The following is a 9052-nucleotide window of genomic DNA, read 5'->3' on the forward strand; positions in this document are numbered from 1 at the left end:
GGCAGAAACCGTCCATATTGTGCCATTATCTGCACAAACCGGAGTGTGCTCTGAATCATCCACAAATCTCTTATCAGTACAATGATTACGCTTAATCTTTCATGAAATATCGAAGGTTTTCATACCTAGACCAAGGCATTCAACTATTTCACGCTTTTCATCAGCAGAGAGACCCTTTTTGTTTACCATATTGCTTGAAAATGATGATCTGCATAATAAAGTGGAACCCCCATTTCAGCAGTTTTTCCCTTAACTGGGCCTAACCTGAACACTAATCATCCCAGGTCTCTGAGATTAATGTCAGTGATTCATAGAGCCCCAAGCCATGACACCATCCATGAGTTTCATTATTATTATTATTTTTTTTACCTTTTTGACACAAAAATCCAATTTGCATAATAATTTGGAACGCAGTGTATATCCAAATATTCCACATTCCTCCTCAATAATAAAATAAATTCATTGAAAGTGTGGCTCTGTGTTTTAAGATAATCACAACGTAGTTCTATTGAGAGATTTTCCAAAATGCATGTGGTTATAGAAAAAAGTTCTGCGACACATATCTCAGTCTTCTCTCAAGTGTTAATCCCCTGCGTGTTAATTCTCTCCATTCTTGGCTTGAACAAAAAAGAACCAAAGCATTTTTTCGCTCTGCTCCAGTCGGTTCCTCCGGCTCTGGACTTGTCTGTTTATGTTATTTGCTTCATGTAAAGAGAAGAGAGTCTAATTAAGGAGAAAGTCAGCCCTGTAGCTGAAAACACTACCGTCAGGGCTCATTAAAAAGGGCTTTGAGATAGAAAAGGATGAGAATAACAATGCATTTATGACATATGTAACACAATACAAAGGCAAATTGTCTACGCGCAAAGTCTTTCACCCAAACCGCACTGTTATTTTGTTCAGACCTATTTTCAGTCTGCCTCCATTTGTGAATTGGTCTGACACGGCTGCTGATACAATCCATGTTTAACTTTCCAAATCACACCGCAAGCAGTGAGCACCGAGTCATCTGTCTGTCAATGTTAATTCATTTATGATGTGTGAATGGGAGCACACATCGGAGACTGCGAGACCGACTACACCACCTCATTATCACGGAGCCTGCAGCCCGTCACGGTTCACACCAGCACATACGGCTACACACACGCCTGAGCGCAGCAAAGTCTTCATACTGCACATACTATGGGTTAGGGGAGGGTTACCTTCAGTTTTCGGGGGCTCCTTTAGCGGTAGGGCCGAGAAACGTCTTTTTTTTTTTAATACTTTATACTTTAATACTTGGTTTCCGATACCGATACCTGAATGATACTTTTTTTGATACCTATACTAACTTATTTGTCATATAGAACAATAAAACAGATTAATTATTCCTTTTCCTTGCATTTAATTTCTTTTGCATTTTTGTCATTTGTTTGAGGTGAAACAACCAAGAAACTTCCTTCAAATACAAAAGGGCAGGAAAGACACTTAAAGGAATAGGCCACCGTTTTTACATACTGAGATATGGCAGGAATATCTTCACTTTACTGAGCGGACGCCGAAGGACTCCTGGTATTGTTACGCCTTGCAAAATAGTTCCCCTTTTTATCCACTTAAAAAAATCCACATTGTTTAATTTTGTGTAACTATACTTTATCGTGTAACACTTCACGTAACCATATTTAAATAGGGAAAACGTGAAGAGTTTGGTAGCTTCTATCTTCGCCTCGTTTGGAGCTATAGTGGAGAGGAGGAGAGGCTAAACGCTAACGCCGTCTGTGCTGTGTTTACGTGACTGAGGGCACGCGTGAAGACCAGACAGGTACAAATGAACTCGTCTAAGCTAAGGTAAGAACATTCCTTTAACAAGTTTTTCCTTGTTTTTTCCTCCCATTTTAACCAATGTTTTCAGTTTTTTTTTCTTTTTTTTTTTCAAATTTGTTTTCTATTATTCCCCCCCAATTTTTCCCCTAATTTCCCCTGTTTTTTCCCATTTTTTTTCTAAATTTCCCCCAATGTTTTTATTGATTTTTCAACTTATGTTTCACTTTTTGTTTCTTTTAAATTTTGATGAAGAACAGCATGAAAACTTGAACATAAAGATTGTATATTTCTTTAGGAATCTGCTTTCAATACTTTTATTTTCTCAATACCAGTAGCATCTAAACCTTTTTTTTTCCGATTCCAGGCTGGTATTGCTTAACCGTGGTTTACAGCATAAGTGCTCGATGAATATACATTTTACTGTAGTTATTATTGATAATCTGATTCTAGAAGGAATGAAAATAGTAAATTATAGATATATTACACACAAAAGAATATGGTCTTGTACCTTATAAGCCACTCACCTACTGCAGTTCAAACATGCATACACTGTACACACATAAAAAGATACGGCCCAATACTATGCTTCACACCAGCATGTGTAGGGGCTTTGAAGGCGACTACTTGTAAATCGTATCACAATAAAAACACTTGTAAAAGATGTTACTGTGATTGAACACGGCAGGACAACTGAGCGCGTGCACACAACAGATGTTCAAGGAGCCACAGGAAGATTTGATTTTGAAGACTTGAGCCCCAGACTTTCTGCATTACATAAACTAACCAATCACTCGTCTAGATTCTTTCAAAGATTCCTTGTTAAACCCTGGTCCAGTCATGGTTTAGTTAAGGTTTAGTCCTACCTCCTGCCGTCTCTCATTCCTATGTTCTCCTCATGTCTCTGCACTGAGCCGTAGATCCTGTTTACGCTTTCCGTCTATTTGAATAGTTCCTTTTTGTGGCATTGGCCGACGGTTTTGATAGCGGGTCCAGAGTCCGGTCTGACGTAACCGAATATGCTGGGTGTGAGCTGGGGTTCGTCACCTGTATGCGACAAAAAGGTCCGAAGAAGAAATAAAGCGGAAATAAAGCAGGACGAAGTAAAGCAGACACTACTCTAGAAATCCCAAATTCTTCATGACTCCATTTACCTTCAAGTGGCGCCTTGGGGCAGAACTGACAGATGTGGCAGCAGCAACACCGCCTCTTACTCAACCAACGTGGATCCCAGAGTCTTAATAATGCATTCACACAGCAGTGCTACGCCCTGAAGGCTTGGCCCAAGAGCACAAAGGCAACATGGAGATGGAAACGAACAAACAACTTCCACTTTACCACGATGTGATATAAAAGTCAGAGGTTTTTCAGTGACACAATTCATCAGAGTAAATCGGTTTACAGTAAGTGAGCTGCGGTTTTAGGATTATAATCGTCTGGGTGATTCTGTATGATAGCGTACGCAGCCACAGGGTCACATGACTGCGCTGTAAATGGCTATAGCATGTGCGCGGACTTGAGAATTGTCTTGGTTTCTCTGGCACTGTCCCGCCCTAAGACCAAGGATACAAACACTGAGATACGGTGTGACTGCTCAACATGCTATTCACTTTCCGCGTATAAATGTGGATTGCATGAATGTAAAGCTGATGACTATACAGAGAACTCGTGGAAGGGGAGTGGACAAGTGTGAGTGTGGGTTGGAGCTGAAGCGAGATGTGGAGAGCAGTATTTCCCTGTCTCATGTTTTTTTTAGCTGCTGTGGAGAAATGTAACAATAGACTCTCCTGTCTGAATGTAATGAGGCTGAACTCTCTCGCTCCCTGTATAAGCCTCACTCTCTCCCTCTCCGTGCCCGTATCTCTGTGGAGTAATGAGGCTGAACTGTGACTTTTTGACACAAAAGACCAAAATAACTCGGACTCAAGACTCCAGCTCCCACTGTGAGCTCCTCAGCGCAGCCTTCAGACCAAAATATGGGGCATTTTCTCAGCAGAATGAACATTGTTGAAATATCATGAACTGGATTTAGACTTATATTTAGGGCCCGACCGATATGGATTTTGATGACGATGCCTTTACACTTGTATTGCGCTTTACAAGCCTGTATTACCAAGTTTCTCAAACCACTACCCTGTCGTCATTATTCATTCACTCCAGACTCGGTGTAAGCAACTAGATAGACTGATAGATGAAATTGCGAGTGTTATTTTATGGGCATGTTGCAGCTGATGTACTACTAGAAGCAAAGCGTGTTTTTAGTGCTGCAAACAAACCTGTAAATGACTTAACTGTGTGAGTAGTGAGTTATTCCTGACTTTGAGGGAACATTTAAAAAGTTATGATGAACAAATGAAAGATGTCCACAATCAAGAATTATCACTTTAAAGCAGTACTAAGTAACTTATTTAACTTAATAAATCCTTTCCGTCGTCCCTGTGGGGGTAATACAAGTGTTTATGGGATGATTGGAGGGTCTTTCATCTCCCCCTGGTGTCTCTGGCCAGAAAACCATGTTTGCAACTTGACTGCCCCCGGTGCGGAGAAAGCAATACACACTAATGTAACCACGAAGAAGAAGCTAACATGCTAACGGGCAAAGCTAACTGCGGGCTAACGTCACTTTAAACAGTATTTACAGCCAAGTTTGAGTGAAAAAAAATATTTCCGTTGTATAATTGGATGCACAGTAACCCTCTGTCCCTTCGCCTTTCCTGTCAGCGTAGTATTTACTCTCCAAGGCAATTAATAAGTTAACAAATCGTAACTTGCTACTACACCTGCAGTTGCGCTTATGGCCTCTAGGGGGAAGAGTTACTTAGTACTGCTTTAATTAAAAAACTGATAATAATTATGCCCCTCATGCCCTGTGTGCACTAATCCAGCGACATCCATGGTTTAAGGAGCATAATAGGTTGAAATGAAAACAACATCAGCGCCTACAAAACTGATGGTAACTTTTTTGGTCGTGTTGATGCTGCATTTATGTCACATTTTTCGAAGCATTTTGTTGTTGTTTTTTGTCTCTTTTTTGACACTTTTTTGGTTGCGTTTTTGTGTGATTTTATTATTGTGTTACTGTTGGACGTTTTTGCGGCTCTTTTTCATCACTTTTTAGTCATGTTTTTGTCGCATGTTTATTGTATTATTGATGCTTTCACGGCACATTTTTGTTGCGCTTTTGTTGTGTTTTCATCCTCGTTTTTTTTGCCATTTTTACACTTTTTTCAAGAAGCCAATCTGGACAAAATATGCTTGGTTCAGTTGCGGGTTTAGAGGTTAATATCGGCAAAATATGGGCCAATAGCCGATATTCCTATATCAGAGTGTTCCCCAGTCTGCAGTGTACAAAAGTGGTGAACTGGTGATACATACAGTTAATGAAAACATGCCTCTTCTACACAGGAGATGCTGTGCGGCGTCATCATACCTAACTCCTCGGCTCCGCTCTATCACAGCCTGACGTATTTTAAACATTCATTCATCCTGCTCCTCTTCGCTTTGCTTGGTTTTTGTTCTTGAGTTGATAGTTTAGCACTTGAAAGCGACCCCCGGAGGCTCATTGGCCCTGGGCTCCGTCAGAACCTGTTAGTCTAATGTTTGTGGATGTGAGTGAAGCGAGAGCGACTCCCACGGCCTCATGGGAAATGTAGTCTGTCAGATGTGCGCGTCTCGACTGTGAAGACTCGCTCTGATCTGTAACAGGGAACAAGACGCACGCGACTCTGAGAACGAGAGAAGAGAGGGGGAGAGTAGACGAGGGACGAGGTTCATTCAGAAAAATACAAGCTGTGAGAGAGAGCTACAGCTACACGGGGAAATCAGTAGACAGAGGGATTGTTGACATTTTTAACAGCGATGACTGAATATACTGTTGGTCAGTCAGTTCATATGGAGTTTAAAGTTTGACCTAGCTTTGCCAATTATTCTCTTAAATGAACTGTGCCAAATTTGCTCGCGGGCATAGAGAGACCTCCTATTTAGTTGTAGAAGAACGCATCACTGTTTTGTCATGCTTACTTTTTTCATTCAAACTAAAACCTTCTCTCTTCCTTTTGAGATTGTTTTGTTTGTAATGATATCCCCTTAACATGGACTGTTGAGGACACAGCAGAGCAACACCAGGACCAGACCAGCACTAAACTAGGCCTTAGCTCCTCTCTGTATGATGTGATGAGAGCTGAAGTTAGTGTCAGAGTATATCAGAGTGATGCAGCCCTAAACAAACAAACTGAATATTATCATCACTGTCATCCACAGAGACCTCTGACCCTGGTTCAGAGACAGGAGCGGCAGCACTGAGCCCAAAACACTCCAATCCAGAGACTATTGATTATCTGAAGGTGAGAAAGTACCGTGTTATTACTATTGCTGCTACTGAAGATGCCTGATTTTAGTGCTATTACGGATGCACATTTTATTGGCAAAATTATTGTTGTTGCAAAATAATAAATGACTGAGGTATTCCCAGGGGCAGAGATAGAGGGGGGCCTGGGGTGGCACTTGAACCCCCCCCCCTGGAATTTGACTGGCTACCCCACCCAGGATGGCAGAAAACTTAAAACATCTCATTGTTATTTGTAATGAACGGGCATATGAGGCGCTTAACACCGAGCCTGGCATCCAGAATGATGCCCCTCAGTATATTTTATATGTTGTTTATATGTCGGTCTGGGCAGGGAGCTCATTTTGCCGCTGAAGCCAAACTCAAACAAGCCCGAAGCATCAGATTTCTTTTTATGCGGTCACGTGTTGTTCGTGAGCGGCGTCACTCTCGGGATGCGGAAGTCCCTCAATAACGATCTATGGGCGGTGCACGGGAGAGAGAGAGTTTCTTTCTAATCTGCGGCAAATGACCAAAAACACATCGACAGTAGGTGACTTTTGTGATTCATAATCCTGTTTGAATATTGACCCAGAACTGCTACTAACGTCGCTGATTGTTTTACTCTGTTTCCTCCTGTTTGCTTGCATATGTTCCGCTGTGGAAATGTAGTTGATGTCAACTCTTACCAGACTCAATCGTTTGGTACAATGTGATCAAAGCACATAGTAACTTAAAAATCTGTAAAAGCTTTGTTTTAATCTTCAATCTATCTCAAACATAGCCTGGTTTTGGTCTTAATTTATTAAGTTTAACAAAAAAAATCTTGTTTTTAAAAGAAATTGATTGATTTTTTGCTTTCATCCAATGGTGCTAAGATGGCCCTAGACGCTATGCAGCTCCTACTTTTACTACAATTACTAGAGTAACTACTGCTGCTTCTATTACACCTACAGTGCTGCTGCAACATGCAACTGCACTGATATAATACAACCAGCTGCTGCTATTAATTCCACATTGAGATTGTAGTACAGGGGAGCAATTGTGAGATTACTGCTTCAACTGTATAACTACAAATACTTGTGTAGATATTCTTTAGTAACAGTGCTGAGACTTGTGGCGAGAACAATATTGGACATGTTTTAAAATGAGAGTGTGAGCAGTCCATTCATTTCCTAATTAAAGCCTAAGTGGGATTCAAAATGACAGTAATAGTAGAGCTGTCAAATGCACTGGACGCAAAACAAACAGGAGAGACATCTGTGTTCAGGGCAGCAGCAGCGGGAGTGATAATATGCAGACATAAAAATAAATGTACTTATGTATAGCCACCATTAATTAAATCTAAATAATAGGAATAAGACAATGGATAATAAATATTTGGACTCACAAAGAAACGGTTTAAATAGCCAATTTTGTGGACTTATGGAACCATTTGAAAATTATAGACTAGATATAAATAAAAAGTCTACATCATGTCTTATCCAGCGTTATCAACACAAATTGTAATAAACTGTGGAATTTTTGAAGCCAGGACAGACATTCCCCTCATTCTGTTGCTCAATACTCACAGCGCTCTATTGTCACTTGTTAAACATTCGCCTCAGACCTGAAGTTCGAGCTGCCAGGAAACAGGAGGCCCATAAGTTGACCAGAGAGGAGCTTTACGGAAAAGCAGAAAGATGACATGAATGAAGTAAACGGGAGAAGGATGCCGGACAGTTAAAAGCGGATCCGCTGTGGACTCCTATAGAGAACTTTTAGTCACAGTGAGACTCTGTTGTAAAGTTGAAGCAGATAAAACTTTGTCCATTTCAAAATCTGTTCAATGTCTACTTTCCGTAGAACTTTCACAAAAACTGTAGGGAGGTGTATGTCTGTGATCAGATGGGGTTACAGCATGCACTTCACAACAGTGTCAATAAAACAACCTGAAACGATCCAAAGCTCAGGTGCAGAGGTTGGACATACAGCAACAACAACACAGCCCTGTGCACCACAGCATCAGTCTACACAGACCTGACACCAACAACTGAAACAAACCTGAACCATGCTTTCAGTCCGACAGCTGACGTTCATGCAAACCTTTAGGATATTTGTTTACACATAGGCCTATAATATTGATCTAGCCTATAGCCAACTGCTGCAAAGACTTGGCACATGCTGACCCCTTGGAACAGAACCAAGGACTAAACCTGGACAGTGTCAGGACTAAACCAAGGCTGTATGGGATCACACTTAAACAACAGCCTGTTTTGACCACACAGATATGACCCAGTGATACACTGCATCTTACACTGCTCCAGGGCTGACCCGGGACTAAACCTGGATCACACCTGGAACAAACCAGGACTCAAATCTAAACGGCATCAACCCGACCCCTGGTCTAACCCGGGTTTATTTTAATCAGGAGTGTTAAACACGGGTCCTTCTTGTGGCTCTTCAATCTCCAGAGCCACAGAGACAAAGGCAGTAGCGGCAGTGAACAATCACAATGCGCTGACTCCGCACTCGTTTCACACACAACACTCACAAACGGCACGAGCACACGTCGCTCGCGCACGCACGTGTGCTTAACCATAGCGTACCTTCATATTCTCTTCATCCCGTGCGTTTTTCCCGCTCTTTGCTGCGGGTTCGGGACCGTCAGCGCCGTTTATTCTGCAGCTCCTGCCGCTGATGCCGCTGATGCTGCCACTCGTGCCGCCGCTGGAGCCGCGCTGCTGTGACGGATGGACGCACGGGCGTGTGCGCGCGGGCGTCACACAGTGGCTGCGCGTGCAAGTGGAGCGTGCGTGAGGTGCAGTGCAGGTAGTGCGCGTGCGTGACGGGTTTACTCCATGGTTGGATGTTGACTCGTAGGTTTATAGTGAAACACGCTCCAGCGTCGCTCCACCGTGTCACTGAGCGTGTGTGCTGTGTGTAAAA

At 42.1% G+C, this 9052-nt stretch overlaps 1 protein-coding gene across 3 annotated transcripts in view; it reads right to left on the reverse strand.

Moving 5' to 3' along the window:
• Nucleotides 1-9052, reverse strand: part of magixa (MAGI family member, X-linked a) — a 39428-nt gene extending 30376 nt beyond the window's left edge. For all 3 annotated transcript variants that reach the window (XM_079557551.1, XM_079557550.1, XM_079557552.1), the window contains exon 1: nucleotides 8713-9052. The gene's annotated coding sequence lies outside the window, so the exon portion shown is untranslated. The remainder of the gene's footprint in view (nucleotides 1-8712) is intronic.

Source organism: Gobius niger (assembly GCF_951799975.1).
Source record: "Gobius niger genome assembly, chromosome: 6".
Taxonomy (NCBI): domain Eukaryota; kingdom Metazoa; phylum Chordata; class Actinopteri; order Gobiiformes; family Gobiidae; genus Gobius; species Gobius niger.